Source organism: Salvia miltiorrhiza, chromosome 6 (genome assembly GCF_028751815.1).
Source record: "Salvia miltiorrhiza cultivar Shanhuang (shh) chromosome 6, IMPLAD_Smil_shh, whole genome shotgun sequence".
Taxonomy (NCBI): domain Eukaryota; kingdom Viridiplantae; phylum Streptophyta; class Magnoliopsida; order Lamiales; family Lamiaceae; genus Salvia; species Salvia miltiorrhiza.
Window position 1 is genome coordinate 24447440 of NC_080392.1, and position 18626 is coordinate 24466065.

Sequence of the window (18626 nt, forward strand, 5' to 3'; positions counted from 1 at the left end):
AATATATCACAAGCTAAAGTTAGTCAAAATTTTAATTTGGACTATTGAATAAACAAAATAAATAAATACAACTTATATTTGTAATACTTCATCCCTTCCAAGATAGTTTGTTCTCCAATTTAATATCTCTTTCTATTTTTGGTAAATGTACTTCACACAATCTTATAAAATGTGGGACCTTTACTTCACTTTAATCACTTTAATACTCTCATAAATGTGAATCCCTTATTCTACTCACAACATACTCAACTACTTTATTAAAACACATGTCATTAGGTGTGTAAATTCGGGTAGTGAGTATCGGGTAGCCCCCCAGCCACCCCGATATCTTCCAAAATCAATATGTGAATCGAGTGAGGGTATTGAGTTTGATAAAAAGTCAGGTATCGGGTATTTGCATCTGGTTTGCGAATACCCGCATACTCGATTTTTTATTTAATTATTTAATTTATATTTTAATTTCTATATATATTTTTATATTTTATATTTTATTTTTAAAATTCAAAGAATCAAATTATCCAAGCAAATTCAATTTCTGCGGGTTGTGAGTACCCCCTTTATGCCGGTTGTGGGTACCCTCATTTAGGATTAAATAGAAAGAATATGATAGTGTGTGTTGGCCTAGCGGCTATAATGCACGGATTCGCCTAAAATCAACACCATGCAGTATCCGATTCGCACGGGGGTCGGGTGCGGGCGCGATTCGCGTGGGATTCGTACGGGATTAACCACCTGGCGAATCCCCCCAAAAATCAAAAAAAAAATCGGATTCGCGAATCGGGTGCGCCAATCTCACGAATCCGGCTGTGGCGAGGGAGATATAGAGGAAGGAGGGGATGTTTCCGGAGAGGGAGAGGGCCGACTGTCGGTTCTTCGTCGGAGGAGGAGCCGCGGTGGCGAATTTTGTGTGAATTGCGGGCGGATTCTGGCGTGAAACCGAGAGAGCGAGAGAGAGAGAGAGATCTGTGATGTGGGCGAATTTTGTGTGAATTGTGGCCTTCAAACGACGGCGGCAGTGGCGGTTAGAGAGAAGAGAGGTTAGAGAGAAGAGAGAGCAGCCTTGAGAGGGTGAGTGTGCGGTGTGGGTGTGCGACAGAGGGAAAGAGAGAGAGATAGAGAGGTTAGAGAGAAGAGAGAGCATCCTTGGTGTGCGTGTGAGTGTGTGGCTGAATGTGTGTGAGTGAGTGAGTGTGTTTTAGTGTGTGTGTATTAGGTTAAAAGAAATTGGGCTTGGGCTTGGGCTTCTAATTAATTAATTGCTTTGGGCCTTTAACAAATTTTAATTCTTTAAATAGTCATATATAATAACAATATATATATATATATATAGGGAAGGTGATGAAACAAGAAACTTTACCCTAATTATAAAACGATAAACGAGACAAGATGTACGTGGTTCGATCATAAATGATCTACGTCCACGGGAGTTCTTCGTTGTTTTCACTATACTTTGAGAGAATTACATATTACAAGTGAGCAATCATGATGATTAATGCTAAAGCTAACCTTCTATTTATAGATGTGAGAATGAGCCCGAAAGGCCTTAGGCCCATGAACTCCAATAATTGAACTTAGGCCCTTTAATGCCTTAATACACTTTAATCTTGACTTGACTCATCTGTGCTGTCCTTCGTTGCCCATGTTGAGCAGTTCCCTTGAGATACACAGGCGAGTCTGTGCTGCCGAGTAACTTGGGTAGTCTGCGCCGCCAAGTTCGGTAGTCTGTGCTGCCGGGTAACTTGGGTAGTCTGTGCCGCCAAGTTCGGTAGTCTATGCTGCCGAGTCTCTTCGTCTGTGTTGCCAAGTTCGTTTCTTCGTCTGCGCCGCCAAGTTCTGGCTGCGCAGCTCTGGACTACGCTGCTCTGTACTGGCCGCGCAGCTCTGCTGCACTGCTCTGGTCTGCGCTGCTCTAGCTGCGCAGCTCTGCACTTTGGTTAAGGCTGATTAACTCTTCGTATTCATTTGTTACCAAGTCTTTTTAGTTAGACCTGCGCTCGTTAGTTCCTTTGATAATAATAATAATAATAACCATAATCAGGTAAAGTAGCCTTAAACTACTAAACACAACGCTGATGAGTATTCCAGTCCTCATCAGCTACTCCCCCCTAGTCTGGTTGAACTGTGTCTTCTTTGTTCAACCAGTGGTGCGTGATATAGAGTCAGCGCTGGGCTGCTCTGGACTACGCTGCCCAGTTCATTTCTTCGTCTGCGCTGCCAAATTCTGGCTGCGCAGCTCTAAATATATGGCTATTATAGCCGTGTCAACGAACATCCCCTTTCCCTTAGGTTTTGAATTTTTTTATCCCTAAAAATAGGATATAAGAGGTGATGGGGGTATACACCCCCTACTCCCCCCCCCCCCCAGTATCGTGCGCGTACTTTAGAAGTCAAGCACGATTGTTGAAGACTTGGAAGAGCTGAGAAGGTACCCGAGTAGGGCTGAAAAGTCGGTGCCGAGGAGTAAACCGAGAGAGCGATTGAGTTGCCATTTAAGGCTCATCCCTTGTCAATTAGGCATACATGATTCCCTGCACTTGTTAGATAAGAACTTGTCGATCTTTGTAAAAATAGTAAAGACAAAGTATTTCAGCGCTGCAGATGAACTAAGATAAAATAGAGTAGTTTTTCCTTTAGATTATTTTGATGTCATCAATGATGACTAACTTAAGGCTCAAGTATCCGCAGAGCGGTTGAGTTGCCACTTAAGGCTCATCCCCAGTCTAACTTTCGCGGCTTATGATGTTTCTGCGCGGAGCATAGACATTGAGGCCTTCGTCGTGCAATTAATACCTTGAATTGTGCAATTAATGCCCTGAAATTTTGCAATTAATGCCCCGAATTGTGCAATTAATCCCCCGAAGAAGTTTTGCAATTAATGCCCCAAAGAAGTTGTGCAATTAATGCCTTGAAGTTTTGCAATTAATGCCCCGAAGAAGTTGTGCAATTAATGCCTTGAAGTTTTGCAATTAATGCCCCGAAGAAGTTTTGCAATTAATGCCTTGAAGTTTTGCAATTAATGCCCCGAAGAAGTTTTGCAATTAATGCCTTGAAGTTTTGCAATTAATGCCCCGAAGAAGTTTTACAATTAATGCCTTGAAGTTTTGCAATTAATGCCCCGAAGAAGTTGTGCAATTAATGCCTTGAAGTTTTGCAATTAATGCCCCGAAGAAGTTTTGCAATTAATGCCCCGAAGAAGTTTTGCAATTAATGCCTTGAGTTGTGCAATTAATGCCCCTGTCTAACTTTCGCGGCTTACGATATTTTTGCGCGGAGCATAGACAATCAAAGAACCCTGTCTAACTTTCGCGGCTTACGATGTTTTTGCGCGGAGCATAGACATTGTGAACTGATAACGACTCGGACATTCTGCGCCGACCGAGATAACTGAGATAACTGCTTTCCCTGTACTTTGAAATAGCTGTTCTGACTACGCTGAGATAGTCACACTGGTTACGCTGATACAATTGCACCGACTGCACTGAGATAATCGAACTGACTGTGCTAAGATAGCCACACTGGCTGCGCTGAGATAATTTATGCAATCTGCGTTGCAGATGACTTAGATGAAGATGATTGCACAGGTGGAGCTGACTGAGACAGTCACGCTGATAATTTGAGCACTGATTGTACTGAGATAACTGAGATAGTTCCCCCAGCCAAGACAACTGAAATGACTTAGACGGCTGTGCAGGCTGAAATAACTGAAAAACTAAGATAGCCGTGTAGGCTGAGATAGCCTGTCTTGACTGCGCTGAGAAAGCTCAGATATAGTCTGAGGCTGATAGCTGCACAGGCTAAGATAGCCTGTCTTGACTGCACTGTGAAAGCTCAGATATATTCTGAAGCTTACAGTTCTAGATCGTAGCTAAGTTACCATTTAAGGTTTTAATATCCGCTATGCGGCTGAGTTGCCGTTAAGGCTCAAATACCCTGCTAAGTTTGTCGAGAAAACACACATGGTGGTGTATATTCCACTCCCCCCTTAGTATCATGTGCATGAGTCAACTAAACATGTTATGTGTATACTTGTGCTTGGTATCCGTGCTTGTGATGTTAGTGGCAGCGCTGACATGACTATAGTCCCGAAGTAAGTTATTCAAATTATGTTTCAAGCCCTAGGCACAGATGCAGAAGGTGTGTAGCTTCGTACTAGTTAATATGCATAAAGTATGCAGCTTCATGTACTTAAATCAATTTATATTCCAGCCCTAGGCACATATGCAGAAGGTGTGCAGCTTCCAAGACATAATTATTATTGCATAGATCCCAGCATAGATAATATAAGTCACTAGTATGCCCAAGTGTTCAAGTAGAATATTTTTCAAATCCCAATCATGCTCACGTGCTTTGATAACTGAGATCGTGTAGTAAGGGACGATAGTTCGGCGAAGTACCTGAGTCACCACTTGTTAGTGGGTGACCTTTTCATGTGTATGGCGTTCACCGTATTTGTTCAAGTCTTTCCCCCAGAGATGTTTATCTTGTCCTGTAAGAATTCTTGAGCTAAAGTATTAGTAAAATATGAGAGCCCCTTGTGATGAGGAGTGATATGTGCATAGTAGGGAAATGGTGTAAACCAGAAAAGTCATCCTCGCCAGAAGAATCGCATCTGCCAGAGAAGTCATCCTCGCCAGAGGAGGCGTATCTGCCAGAGAAGTCATCCTCGCCAGAGGAGGCGTATTTGCCAGAGAGGTCATCCTCGCCAGAGGAGTCGTGCTTACCAGAGGAGTCACCTCCGCCAGAGACGTCAACATCGCCAGAGAAGACGCCCTCGCCAGAGAAGACATTTTCACCAGAGGAGTCACTAAAAGCGCGAGGAGGTCTCCCGCGTAAAACCAAAATTACTATCTTACCCTTCAATGTATTAAAGGGGCTTAAGCCCAATTATCTTAGGGAATGGGCTTGAGGCCCTAAGGCTTATTCACATGCTTATAAATAGAGACTTAGTAGTAGGTTAGGGGAGGATCATCTCATTGATTATTCATTCATCTCTTGTAAAATGTAATACTCTCTCGATTATAGTGGAAAACTCCCAAAACCCCCGTGGACGTAGGTCTTCTCGACCGAACCACGTAAATCCGTGTCGTTTATTGCTTTTCTAGTTTAGGTGTTGGTTACGTTAAACACCACCTTGAAACAGGGCTATAATCCCAATTAGCTTTTCGACTTCATAACATGTTCTCATATGAATAAGAAATAAATTTTAAATCATCATTCGCTTGGTCTTGTCCAGATTTAAGAGTTGAGTTCCACCACAACAAGATATAAGCAATATATTATAATAATAAGATTAAACGACTCTTCAAGCCTAGAATTCAGAAATCCAACCAGCTCCCAAATTCAACATGAGTTGTATGCTTTGCAGACATTTCTTAAAAAGCAACCCTGCTCCGTGCTTATAGAGAAAAACGCAGCAGCGCTGCCCAGATAGACAAAACGCATTGCGCTGCCTTGAGAGAAAAGACGCGCTGCGCTAATAGACCAGATGCGCTGCACACTTGATGACCACCGCATGCGCTGACCTCTTGATGCTCCCTGCGCTGACCTCTTGGTGCTTCAATTCCGCTCGAAGATCGTCGTCTGCACTGACCTCAAAGGCCCTTGCCTGCACTGCCCTCTTCAGCGCTGAGCTAAGATCAAAACCAAATCATAGCCATCAGTCCAAACGTTGTGCCAACACCACAGCTACATCAAGCCCGGAACCAGAAGAAAACCATAGCAACATCAAGCTCATAAACTCAGGAATATGTACATAGATATATATATAATTCTTGCGCTGACAATGACTAGTTTAGCGTAAATGTATAAACAAGATTACAGCCCCTCTCAAGCAATATTTTAAGATATCCAGCATCATCGGTCACAAATTTAATATTGAACGTCTCATAGATGTTCAAGGCTCAATCAAGCTCATGACAAGTGGACAACATACACCATTTTATTTAAAATGAAGGTATGAACCGTTATTAAAGAAGTGAACATAGCAATTATTAAGAACATCTTCCCTTCTCAAATTTGCAAAATTCCGCGGCTGCGTGACTCCACTAGAGATCAAGCAAATCCGGCACCCCAATATCCATATACCAGTATGTATATGATAATCCCAGCGTAGGTCATGTAGAGGTAGCTCAATTGTCGAATGAACTGAGGAGTAGCTGCGGCTGTCCCAGTTTTGAGAAAAAAGAAGCTGTTATTCACCTCGATCCCCTGAGGGGGGGAAACGAAACAAAGAACCAGCAGTTCCCTCAAATTTCAGTTCAGTCATCATAACATGAAGACCAGCACAGTTTTCATCCCTTGGAATTTAAGTAGGGCAAATAATACATATGCCGTCAAGCACGCCTCAATCTCCAATGAAATGTAACAAGCTGCGAAAGTTTCTCTCAAGTTCATAAGCTAGATCGAGCAAAAAGAATAGTCAGATTTCATATTTAACCCACAAATTTAGATTTAAAAAAGTGGAGTTCGAATAATGCGATCAAGTTCAACTTCATAGGAAATTGAATGTAGTGCAAGCCCTTTCAACAATGTAACTTGTATCATGCTATGCCCCATTTGGTGTTCTCTCTGCACCCCGATACATAACCAAAATAACAGAGCTAATTATGCCACAGGTTCTAATAATTTTTCAAGAATTCCCATATCCGAACCAGTAATCGGCCCCTTGATGCGCCCTTGATTATGGGATCAAGTAATTCATGCATGAACACTTTGTATATGCTACCTGGGAAGTATATGTAACTTCATCTAGTTTAAAGCAAATAAATGCCGACATGTGAATCCAAGATTAGCAACGGCAGTTTACCCAACATGTGAATTCAAAAGACATCAAGAAGAATTGTCATATACTTATAGCATCTGGATTTTCCCTAGAAACAATCAATCATAGTAGACTGCTTTCGAAACATGATCAAGAAGGCAAAGGACAAGAAATGCAAATGTTCATATATCGAGATACTAATAAATAGAAGATAACTATATACGACTAGTCCCAACAGCAGCAGTCTCAAGCAAATCATTATTTTAGATTAAATAATGTGCAATTACGACATTATTTTAAAAACAAACAATTAGATATGTATTGAATTTTTGTATTTATTCATTTTATTTGTATTATTTATTCACTAAAGAATTGAATTTATTCATTACATTTTTATTTATTTATTCAATTAAATGTAAACAATATTCAGCACATACTCATTAGATTAACAAAACATATTCATTAAGTCAACACTTCGATTTCAAGCATGAACAAGTTCTGAATAACATGAATAAGTTCTGAATAATCTAGTGTACATTTCGAATAACTACTTTTCAGTTATGAATAAGTTCTGAATAATCTAGTGTACCTTTCGAATAACTATCAATTATGAATAAGTTATGAATAACATGAATATGTTCTGAATAAATATAATTCAGTAATGAATATCACTCAATAAGTTCTGAACAATAAGTTAAATTAAATTAATACATACAGATTTTTATGAATGAACATATTATAAATAAGTGAACAAAAGTAATCGAATATCTACTTTAACACTCTGAATAGTTGTTCAACTCATTCTGGAGCCACAAATACTACTTGCATATCCCTTTCTCGGACGATCACCCATCCCACCTTGATAACTTTCACTAAACTAGTCATTTTGTCTTGCTCACGGATTCAAACTCTTCCATACACCAAATGCAGCCTAATCAATAAATCACAACAAATCAGAAAAAATAGAATTCAAACACAGAATATGTTAATGAACAAAGATCAAATCTATTTGAATAAACTAAAAAGGTTAAAGAATATACGTAGGAAATTTATGAATAAATTTCTGGTGCATCATGCGCTGCCTCAAGTGTCTGATTCGAGTTGCCAAACACTATGCACCAGGACGTTCAAGAACGCTTGGGAGCTAGACCGGAATCTGTAGATACCACCCTGACAGAGCTTGGTGAATCTCCTCCTTCCTAGACCTCATCCTCTTCAATACCCCTGGGTCCCTAGATCAGTAGAGAACTTCTGCTATACCAGAAACAAAAATTGAATCTAAGGTCTCCTCCATTATTCAATACACCATCAGAAAAACTCAATTTTTCTCCACAAATCTTCCATTATTCTACAAAAATGAGTCGTCGTTTCCAAAAAGATGAAATTTCAGGTTGCTTACACCATTTTCATTCGTAATTTATTTAGAATAAGCTCTAACTAAGAATTGAATATATTCAATGAAAAGTGAATAAAAAGACAGCAAGATCAAATTAACATTACATATCAGCAATATTAAGTAAATAATGAAAACGAATAGTTTAAATTAATAATTGAATATCCTATATAAATGTCTGAATAAACTGTTTTCAATTTTCATTAAAGAAACCCATAGAATAACTAATATGATTTCTTGAAAGTAAAAAATGTATTTACCGTCATTAGTAGATGAATCTGATGATTCGCACGTGGTTTTCTTCTTTTGAATTGATGAACAAACTGCAAAATAATCCTCATAATAAATGAATTTTTTAGGTAAATTATAATTTTATTTGAGTGAAATAAACTTGTATGAATATTATACCTGGCAAACGTTTATGTTTCCCCTTGTTTTGAGTCATCTATGCAGCAACACCAGTATGAACCCAAATTTTTTAAGACGAAAAAAAAAGTTGAATTAGTAATCAGTCAGTCTAAACCATAATTTATACAAAATATTTTAGGGTTATTCGAACTAATCAGCAATCAATGATTTTCATGGCTGTTCAAAAACTAAACATCGAATCTGCATAAATTTCGAACATACCTCCGAATAACTCTTGTAAACCTTGCAGAAAACACGAAGAACTTCACAAAAACGATTCTAATCTGCAGAACAAAATATTGGAGTGAAGATAATGGCTGTTGACTCAACTAGAAACACCTCTAAGTTGACTTGCAATAGAACAAGGACATCCTAGTGATGGTAAGTTGACCCAGTGTCATCTCTCAAGGAAAGTCTTTAAGGGCTTTTAGTAGTATCGTAGGAAAAAGCAATAAAAGAAAGCAGTAAAGAGTTTGATTTTAAAAACTGAAACTTAAACTTAAACTTAAATTAAACTTGACTTGAATTTAAACTTAACCTAGGCAAGAATTTAAACAACTCAAATTAAACCTAACTTAAGAAATTAAATACTTGTAAATTAAAAACCAACTAATCTAGGCGTGAAACTAAAGTGCATAATTTAAATTGCATAATTAAAAAGGAAGCATGAACATGAATGAAAAACGTAAACATGATTAAACAAAATAAATTGAATTGAAATACAAAATACCGTAAACGTCTTGAACGTGTAATTGTGTCACTCAATCACAATCCAAGAATAAAAACTAAATAAAACTAAATTAAAACCTAAACAACTAAAATCGAAAACTAAGAAAGCAATTAAATTCCTAAGCTTCGGATGCCAACAGATCCCAAGATGGCGTCTAAAACTAGGGCAAAGTATGATATTTTACAATGAAAAGTATGGCCCTATTTATAGACTTCAAATCCCTCTAGATCACCATGGAAGTTGCTATGCAAAGCCGGACTCTAAAAGGAATAGAATCGTGCAAAGGAAGGTAACTCTCCAGCTGTGACGCGCGTTCTGGAAATAATCTCCACCCTGGCGGAAATCGCGGCTCTCGCCAGCGGAACGGCTTCCGCTCTGGCTCTCAGTTTCTCTGACTGGCGATTCCGCGCTTTCGATTCCTCTGGCGCGCTTTCGATTCCTCTGGCGTCTTTCGATTCCTCTGGCTTGTTGACTTCGCTGCTCTGGCATTCGGTTCCTCTGGCGAGTGATTCCTCTGGCCTGGAGATTGACTTCGCTGGCTTGGCTTTGATTTCTCTGGCACTTATGATTCCAGCAGCGAAGTGATTTCTCTGGCGAGTGATTTCAGCAGCGAAGTGATTTCTCTGGCGAGTCTTTCATTCCTTTGCGCTGACTATTGATTCCTCTGGCGATTGGATTTCTCTGGCTATTGCATTTCTCTGGCGATTGGATTTCTCTGCAGCGCGGGGCTTCGTTTCTCTGACGCGCCAGAGTATGCACAAAAATGTAATTCTTAGCCCAAACTTCTCCAACATTTGCACTCTTTATCTCGAAATCCTAAATCTCCTGCAAAGCATAAAATACACCATAAAACGCACCAATTTCCAGAAGATTATCTAAAAATAAAGCTCATACAAACCCCAAAATTTAGAACAATTAAGCATAAATCAACCCCCCCCCACACTTAGCCTTTTGCTTGTCCTCAAGCAAAATCCATATGAATCCTAGGAAGAGATTGATTTCAACAATGCTAATTTTCAATCCAAACATTCACAAAGTCAATTCAAAATTTTACAATCAACACACATCTCTCGATCATGCAAGTAACTCAAAGTTTAAGAAGCAACAAAAGAGTAATGTAAGCAATTCGATCAGACCCAATTCTCCGCTAGAAGTGAATTCCCTAATGTGATCGCCTTTATAATCAATATCATCATTTTTCACACTTTGTGTGCTTAAGATTTTCGACAGTTGAACCATAATTCATGAAATAAAAACCATTTGGATGTACTCCAAAGTCTTTTCACGTGGTTTCCCATGCTCATAGTTAGACTAGAGGAGCAGAGACTCAAAGCTGTCACGTTTCAGAACAGGCCAGATGTTTCAGAGCTGGCAATTTTGAAGTTGGCAATTCGTCCAACATTTTCACAGATAAGATACGATCGTAGGCAATCACAATTCTAGTATCTACCGGACAAATCACGTTTTACTTACTTACAATCGTGTTGCAACAAAACTCATAATTCTTTGCACAAACAAGAAACATATATCAAGAGTAAAACAAGAGTAACCACCAAACAAACACAAACCCGAAATGCACATCGAAAACCATCTACTCTTCCACAAATTCATACAAACTAGCAAGATTCGAGACCAAAAACTAAGCATAGAAAGACTAATCTCGCCCAATTGAAAGCATAAACACAATAAAACACACCCCCCACACTTAAAGCATGCCATGTCCTCAGGGCACAAAAGAAATAAGAATAGAGGAGAAAACGTCCCTGATTATTGGCATGGGGAAACTGAAGCATCGTGAGAGGCGGTGAAGAGTGGAGTTTGTGGTCTATGCAGAGTAGAAGGTGGCCACGCTGAATCAGGTCAGCGCTGGCAGAGCAGCGCGGAGAAGTGCAGCGCGGAGAAGTATAGCGCTGGCAGAGCAGCGCGGAGAAGTGTGGCGCTGGCAGAGCAGCGCGGAGAAGTGCAGCGCTGGCGTGCAGTAGCGGTGGTGGCAGCAGCGCTGGCGGCATATTGAGAATTGCAGCGCTGAAAACAAGACATGCACACCAAGCATCATAGTATCCGCAAAGCATCCGAAACTTAGGAAAAACACGAAACAAACAACTAAAGAACAAGAAAAAAACAAGAAAAACCAAACAAGAAAAACAAAAACAAACTAACGGTGGGTTGCCTCCCACCAAGCGCTAGATTTAGAGTCTCCAGCCCGACTTCAGATCTGAATCATCAGTGAGGATCGTGCTGAGCTGGAAGCTCCACCACCTTCGAAGTACTCAAATGCCCATAGAAGGGTTTCATGCGGTGACCGTCTACTTTGGAATTCTCCTTAGCATTCTCACCAGGGTCAAACACAACCTTTAGCAACACACCCTCTTTCTCTCGAGACAGCTCTGCCGATCTGAGAACCGGCGTCTCCTTTTCTTCTTCCGGGCCAGTGCTCATCAAATTCTCCTTAGTAAAATTCTGGCAAGTGCTCATCATAGCAGGCTGGATGGGCAGCGCTGGGCTCGTCAGAACTGGCAAAAGATGTGCAGCGCTGGCGTCCTTCGTCATAGTTGGCGGAGTAGTCAGAGCTGGGCTCGTCAGAGCTGGAGTGTTGGATAGAGCTGGCAGAAGACTGTTAGCGCTGAAAATTCCCACTTCTTCCACATGGTCAGAAATCTCAACAAAAGAACAGAAATGCATTAAAGAGGTAGGAATAACAGGCTTCTTATCGAAAACTGAGAACGTTACCGATCTACCAGACCCCGCCATACTCACAGTTCCAGATCCCACATCAATGCGAGTCTGGGTAGTAGCCATAAAAGGCCGTCCGAGTAGAACAAGATGTCCATTCTCTCCTATAACGCCCTGTCCTGCATCAAGCACCACGAAATCTGCCCGCACTTTAATTCCTCTCACCGTGACTTCGACATCCTCTAAAACGCCACGGGTGCTGCTAATTGCGCCATCGGCTAGCTGAATTCTCAAATTCGTGCATTTCAACTCATCTTCCTTTCTGCCCAATTTCTGAAAAATAGCAAACGGCATTACATTGATTGCCGCACCTAAGTCTAACATTCCCGAGAACTCTCCAGCTCTACCCAAACCAATACTAAGAATAAAGCTGCCAGGATCTCCTTGCTTCGGTAATGGTTGGGTTGGATCAACAATCGGTGGTGGCAGAGGTGAGCTGGAACGTTGGACAACTTTCGGTGGTCGATACGGCGTAGTGGACTTGTGGAGATTTAGCTCTGGCCGCCTTATCAACTCTGGTGCTCGTCTCAGCTCTGGTGCTCTTCTTAGCTCTGGCGTCCTTATCAGCTTAGGTGCCTTTCTCATGCCATAGTTTTGCAGAACTGGATTTGGCATGACTGACCATTGCAATGCTGCACTTGGCAAGGCTGCACTCTGCGGGGCCGGATTTTGCATAGCTGAACTACGCATGGCAGGATGCTGCAGAGCTAGACTTGGCATAGATGGCTCCTGCAGAGCTGGATTCTGAAGTGTTAGATTCTGCAGTGCTGGAATCTACAGTGCTGAAGGTTGCATAGCTGAATTCTGCATGGCTGGTTTCGGCAGGGCTGGGCAGCGCTGCACTCGGCAGAGCTGGGCTGGGCAGCGCTGCACTCGGCAGAGCTGGGCTGGGCAGCTCTGCACTCGGCAGGGCTGGGTTGGGCAGCTCTGCACTCGGTAGAGCTGGGCTGGGCAGCGCTGTTACCTTCTTCTGCTCTAGTACCGTAGTCGGTTCAGGCATCCACGTCAGCTCTGGTACCCTGGTCTGCTCTGGAAACCATGTTTGTTCTGGTATCCAAGTCTGCTCTTCGAGAGCAGTGATAGCTAAAGCTTGGTGAGTTTGCAGAGGTTGACCATGAAATTTTCCGGGCTGCTGCTACTGCTGCAATTAGTTCAAGGTGCCCGACAGTTGCCCTACGGTGGTCTCCAGTCTTTTTATGGTGGATGCTTGAGACTGCATATTCTGCTTAGTCATCTCCATATTTTGCTTGCTAATCTCCATGAAAGCTTGCAAAGTATCTTCAAGTGATGACTTCTGGGGCTGAGCGTGTTGCTGCGAAGGCTGAAAATTCCCTTGCTGTTGATACCTCGGTGGATATTGTTGGGGAAAATTTTGTTGCGGTGGGCAGGGCTGCTGACCTCTCCATCCATTATTGACGTTTTGCCCTTGATTATAATTCTGCGGTCTGCTCTGCCCTTGATTATAGTGCTGCCCAAATTGTGGTCTGCTATGCCCTTTATTATAGCTCTGTCCTTGATTATGGCTTTGCCCTTGATTGTAGTTTTGCACGAAGCCAGGTCTGCTCTGCATTTGATTATAGCTCTGAAATCCTTGTGCAGCATAGACTTCAGCTTCACCCTCCGGAGTAAACTCGCCCATTCTGTGGCACTCATTGACTGCATGGCTGAAATCTCCACATATTCCGCAAGGCTCGCCATTCTGCACCGGGATAGAAGGAGTTTCCATCTTGCCCATCCTAAGATGCTGCACTTGTCTCACAAGATCGGCTACTTGCTTCTGCAGCTCATACTGTTGCGTCACAGAGCTGGCCTCAACTCTTTTCCCACGGACTGATTTCTGTTGTGAGCTCTCGGCTAAGGTCTTGTATATCTCTTTCAGCTCTGCTGCAGTCTTTCGAGCTATGTTACCTCCTGCAGTGCTGTCCACCATGAATTGGGCAGTTTCCACTAACCCATCGTAGAAAAATTGCATTAACATCACGTTGGGAAATTGATGTTGTGGACATTGACGGAGGAGTTCTTGATATCTATCCCATGCTTCATGTAGGGGCTCGTCCACTCCTTGGGTGAATTCCATGATTTGCGTCCTGAGCTCCTGTGTCTCGTGGCTGGGATAGTACTTGAGCATGAACTTTTCACACGCTTCTCCCCAAGTGGTAATGGAGTTGGGCGGGAGAGACAACATCCAGGTCCTTGCTCGGTCTTTAAGTGCATAGGGGAAGCACTTGAGTTTGAGTTGGTCCTCCGTGAGGCTAAGCAGTGGTATGGTTTGCACTTGGGTGCAAAAATCCCGAATGAATTGCAGCGCATCCTCGCTTGGCATCCCATGAAACACCGACAGTAAACTCGAGTCATTGGGTTTGAGATTGTAGTTTCTCACAGCAGTGGGGAGCACGATTGCCGACATGTTGGTATCTCCGATCACCGGCCTGATGAAGTCTCCCATGTATTCCATATTCTGCGCCATGACTTCTTTCTCCTCGTATAAATTCTGCTCAGTGCGAAAATTGGCGGAGCTGGCCTCTTCCTCCTTAGCTTGTTCTGCCGTGTCTGTCGTGTGCTCTGTACGGTCAGAGCTGGCTTCAGAGTGCGCCTCAGAATCAGGGTCAGAGTATAACACGTCTGCTCTGGTATGTGTGCGAGTGTTATCCAGCGGGGAAGTTAGTTTTCTTTTCAGACTACGGCGTCCCTGCATACACAACACTTAACACACAGATTAAACGCACCGAGTGGAAGAAACGTTAAAACAAAAACGAGAAAAACTTAAAATTAAATAAGCAAGTAAACAAAACGACACAACTAAAATGCCTAAAACTTTCCCCGGCAACGGCGCCAAAATTTGACTCAACTAGAAACACCTCTAAGTTGACTTGCAATAGAACAAGGACATCCTAGTGATGGTAAGTTGACCCAGTGTCATCTCTCAAGAAAAGTCTTTAAGGGCTTTTAGTAGTATCGTAGGAAAAAGCAATAAAAGAAAGCAGTAAAGAGTTTGATTTTAAAAACTGAAACTTAAACTTAAACTTAAATTAAACTTGACTTGAATTTAAACTTAACCTAGGCAAGAATTTAAACAACTCAAATTAAACCTAACTTAAGAAATTAAATACTTGTAAATTAAAAACCAACTAATCTAGGCGTGAAACTAAAGTGCATAATTTAAATTGCATAATTAAAAAGGAAGCATGAACATGAATGAAAAACGTAAACATGATTAAACAAAATAAATTGAATTGAAATACAAAATACCGTAAACGTCTTGAACGTGTAATTGTGTCACTCAATCACAATCCAAGAATAAAAACTAAATAAAACTAAATTAAAACCTAAACAACTAAAATCGAAAACTAAGAAAGCAATTAAATTCCTAAGCTTCGGATGCCAACAGATCTCCAAGATGGCGTCTAAAACTAGGGCAAAGTATGATATTTTACAATGAAAAGTATGGCCCTATTTATAGACTTCAAATCCCTCTAGATCACCATGGAAGTTGCCATGCAAAGCCGGACTCTAAAAGGAATCGTGCAAAGGAAGGTAACTCTCCAGCTGTGACGCGCGTTCTGGAAATAATCTCCACCCTGGCGGAAATCGCGGCTCTCGCCAGTGGAACGGCTTCCGCTCTGGCTCTCGGTTTCTCTGACTGGCGATTCCGCTGGCGCTTTCGATTCCTCTGGCGCTTTCGATTCCTCTGGCGTCTTTCGATTCCTCTGGCTTGTTGACTTCGCTGCTCTGGCATTCGGTTCCTCTGGCGAGTGATTCCTCTGGCCTGGAGATTGACTTCGCTGGCTTGGCTTTGATTTCTCTGGCACTTATGATTCCAGCAGCGAAGTGATTTCTCTGGCGAGTGATTTCAGCAGCGAAGTGATTCCTCTGGCGAGTCTTTCATTCCTCTGCGCTGACTATTGATTCCTCTGGCGATTGGATTTCTCTGCAGCGCGGGGCTTCGCTTCTCTGACGCGCCAGAGTATGCACAAAAACATAATTCTTTGCCCAAACTTCTCCAACATTTGCACTCTTTATCTCGAAATCCTAAATCTCCTGCAAAGCATAAAATACACCATAAAACGCACCAATTTTCAGAAGATTATCTAAAAATAAAGCTCATACAAACCCCAAAATTTAGAACAATTAAGCATAAATCAGTTGTTTGAAAAACCCTATACTAGAAAAGATGATGATGATGCGGCGAGGAGTGGAAGAGAAAAAATCGGAACTGCCAGATTTACCTTTGTGGTAAATTTCTGAAAAAGGCCCTCCGTCTGGTGAAAGGTTGAAAATTTTAATCCTACACGGTTTTATGTTTTTTTTTTCTTAATTATTTGAATTTAAAGGAGCCGTCCGATTGTGTGGATTTAAAGGTCCAGATTTATTCTCTATTCTTTACTAATGGGTCATTCTTTATAGATCCCTCGCATATATATATATATATAGGCCAAGGTTCAATGAAGAAGGCCTAAATGTAAGAGAGAAGAGAGAAGTAATCTCATCCGTTGATCTTATCTAATCTAACGGACATGAATTATTCACGCTATTTTCAACGAATTTTTTCGTTGAACATATGGGGGGTCGAACCCCAGAACCCCCAAAAATATTGTATATGTTCAATATATTTGATGAATGTTCAACAAAAAAATCTGTTGAACATGGCGTGAATAAATCATGTCCGTTAGATTAGCTAAGATCAACGGATGAGATTACTTCTCTCTTCTCGCTTACATTTAGGCTTCTTCATTGAACCTAACCCTATATATATAAATATATATATATATATATATATATATATATATATATATATATATATATAGGGAAGGGCTACAGTGAAAACACTTCTTAAAATATAAATATAAACGTTTTTTAATGTACGAATTTTATCCAACAGGGTTACGAATTCATCCAGCATGGTTACGAATTGTGAAAAATAATTTTTTGCTACCTTTGAGATTCGAACTCAGGACCACGAATTCATCCAATAAGGTTACGAATCAACCATAGATCTTGATGATCTAAGGGCTGAAAATTGTTTATATTTTATATTTTAAGAAGTGTTTTTATTTTAGCCCTCCCCTATATATATATATATATATATATATATATATATATATATATATATAGAGAGAGAGAGAGAGAGAGAGAGAGAAGGGTTCAACAGAGAAGCTAAATATTGTGGAGAATAGAGAATTCGTAAAATAAAAACGAACAGATCTATAATTTTAACGAACAGATCAATGTACCGCATGAACAACAATTTGCCCCGGTTTCGAATCCTGCTGGTGGCGAGTTTTTCTATATTTTTACTAAATACGTCTGTTCATTACTTATGTTGATCTGTTCGTAAAATATATAGATTTGTTCGTTCTCTCGAAAAAGATAATTCTCTGTTGAACTCAACCCTATATATATATATATATATAGCAGACGTATCCTTCACGAATCGCACCCTATAATTTTTAAAAATCTGTATCCCCGCACCCGAATCGTATCGCTCCCGCACCCGCCCCCTCGCACCTATGCAACATAGCCTAGCGGTAGGTTGTTAATACTTAAGGTTTGAGGTCTTGAGTTCGAGTCCATTACAATAGAATCTTTAAATTTCTTTATTTACTTGTATAATTTATAAAAAATAAATAAAAATTAGAAAGAATATTATTATATTTTTTCAGAATTTTTTAATAATTTATATAAAAAAATAGAAAGAATATTATGATATTTTTTAAGAAATTTTTGAAAGTCGAGCTGCGGGTGTCCTCATTTTACAGATCGGGTACCCACAATTTGCGCTTAAAATATCCTCAATTTGCAGAGATTCGTAAAAGTGCGAGTAATGCAGGTACTTGAATATCCGCAGCAGATATTCGGGTACCTGTAGTTGCCATGCGTGATGATATCAAATTTAAAGGATTTTATGGATCGAAGTTACGTGCTATTTTCAAATGAATACTGATTTAAGAGATGGAAGGAATACTTTTAATTTCGAACAAAAAAATCATCGTAGGCTCAAAGTTCGACTATTTGGCTATAATTTAAGAATAATTCAATAATGCAATAACTACCGAATCGTGAGTGGAATATATTTCTAATTGCAAGAATATTTGACCTACAATTTATACAAGGAGCTAAAGAATTATGTTATTATTATTTGTAAACTCAAGTTTTTTTGGTCTAGACCGTTTAAATATTTTATACTATTATTTAAATATTATTAGAATGAGACAATTTGGAAATAGTATTAAGAGATAAATTAAAAATATGTGCCATCCAATTAAAAAAAATTCCTGCCTATGTTTTCTTTAATTTAGAAACGTACAAAGTGAGATTATTTTATTTTTCAACAAATTCATGTATCGAACGAACTATAGGCTTCCACTGGGACAGGATCCACTTGCTTTGAATTGGTGAGACAGATTCCACGCCCTTCTAGTGAAACTTGAAGATCAAAAATTCAAATAATATTTATCAACTAGCCTTTATCAAATAGGTAATTTTTACTTTTGAACACAAGTATAATAAAATAGTCGAAATATCTTGTGACCTGTTTATGAGGAGAGAAACATGATTAGAATAATTAGGCGATGAAAACTATGGAAATCGTGATTGTAACCACC

The 18626-nt window shown here is 40.3% G+C and overlaps 1 long non-coding RNA gene and 1 pseudogene across 1 annotated transcript; one reads left to right on the top strand and one right to left on the bottom strand.

Annotated features, from left to right (window-relative positions):
• Positions 1-18626, top strand: part of LOC130990671 (uncharacterized) — a 130583-nt pseudogene that overhangs the window by 17077 nt on the left and 94880 nt on the right.
• Positions 7443-8788, bottom strand: LOC130988935 (uncharacterized). The gene is made up of 4 exons (XR_009090276.1): positions 8562-8788; positions 8414-8476; positions 7801-8011; positions 7443-7691 (listed from the first exon to the last, which is right to left on the bottom strand). It is a non-coding gene; the product is annotated as an uncharacterized LOC130988935 (long non-coding RNA).